Source organism: Haplochromis burtoni, unplaced genomic scaffold (assembly GCF_018398535.1).
Source record: "Haplochromis burtoni strain Fernald_Lab_line unplaced genomic scaffold, NCSU_Asbu1 Contig_1142, whole genome shotgun sequence".
NCBI classification, from domain to species: Eukaryota; Metazoa; Chordata; class Actinopteri; order Cichliformes; family Cichlidae; genus Haplochromis; species Haplochromis burtoni.
Genome location: NW_024583503.1, coordinates 39,789 through 41,558, shown reverse-complemented (window position 1 = coordinate 41,558; position 1,770 = coordinate 39,789).

The window sequence follows — 1,770 nt, the reverse complement described above, 5'->3', positions numbered from 1 at the left end:
TGAGTCTCAAGTGTTTTTTACAGTAGGAGGAGATTTCCAGATCTGTATGTGAGGCTTCCTAACATCAGACTTCCTAACAGCTCCCCATCCACTCCCTCTTGGGAGTAAACAGCAATGGTTGTTGTTCTGCAGAGCTGCAGTTTCATGTTACATGTTTTAATATCATATTTTACATATTCATTTCAGAACCTTTAAAGATTGTTGATAAAAGCTATTGTAGAGTTTTCCACTTTTCCACAAATTTCAGGCAAAAAGACTTAAAGAAATGAACACTGACGGTATTTTCACTGGTCAAATTGAACCCGAACAGGATGTAAGGGTTACCGTGGAGCAGATATAGTGTGCTGCAGTGTGAGGTCAGAGGAAACTGCTCAAAGCAGTTTGCTGTTTTGGTGTTGGCTGTGGCCCAAACAGCCTGTGTGTTGTTACAAATACATGACACGCAGATCTGGATGATCTCTGAGCTGCTGTGTTTTGAAGGAAGGAAGCAATGACAGCGCTGAGTGTAAGATAAAGTGATATAAACTGATCTTAACCTCCTAGGACCTGCCGTCCACATATGTGGACATCACATTTTGGGTTATTTAGAGTAAAATACTCAATTTTGCTCTACAAGGGCCTGATATCCACTTACAAGGACATTATACTGCTACTGGTCTATCGAAATTTTAAATGAATATCCTCATGTTTATGTTGATGAGAGTGTGGGGAGTGAGTTGGAGGGTGGGGTGGGCTGCTTTTAACCATGTAAAGCACTTTGTGCTACATCTTTGTATGAAAAGTGCTTTATTAATAAAGATTGATTGATTGATATGTGGCTCTCATTTTTTTAGAAAGAAAAATCAGGTAAAAAAAAAAAATAGGTAATTCTTTGTTTTTACATTCATCGGGTCCCAATCAGCCCAAATATCAACGAGAAATTAAAAATATATGCTGTGGAAGAGTTCAGGTCTTAGGAGGTTAAAGTTCCAGTAAAATAAAGTGATAATACATCATGTAAATGATACAGACCCTCATAAAGCTTCAGCTTTGGCTTCCTGTAAACCATCTGATTTCTTGCTTTTAAGGCTCTGATATCTATTCTGTATGACTTACAGCAGTTATGACATGGTCTGATTTTCTCACTCAATAAAGGAATATTTTATATATCAGTCTACTCTTCATTCTATCAGAAACAGTTATCACAGCTCGTACATTTTCTTTTTACACATATATGTAAGCATTGAGCCAAATTTAGTAATGCCAACATACTGAATGAACATTTGTCTCTTATATATATACACATCTATATATGCACTGTCAAAGATACTTGTCTTTGAGTGAAGATTTAATAGTGATAGGAAATATAAATAACTGCAACTTGAACTTTACTGAAGCTCAGTGTTTGGCACAGAGTTCATGTTCACTGCTGTAATAACTAATAATGATTAATATAATAACTATAATATTGGCCATATTATATTTTCATTACCAAAGTGAGATGACTTTGAACTCATGAACAACATTAACTAATTGTTATTTACTAACTGATCTTAAAATGACTGTTCAGTACAGAAATGAAGCCCAACAATCATGTTTTACAGTCCTGTGGTCTCAGCCTCAGATACTCAACTAATCACACAAAGCTCATGTAGAAACAAATGTACAAAATATGTTCTCCTTCATTTCTGTCAAACAAAGCTGTATGAAACGTTTCCAGCTGTTAGTATAATGGTTGCTAGGCAACCTGGGCAGCGCGACGGAGGCTAGACCGTCCCATTTCACAAGCCT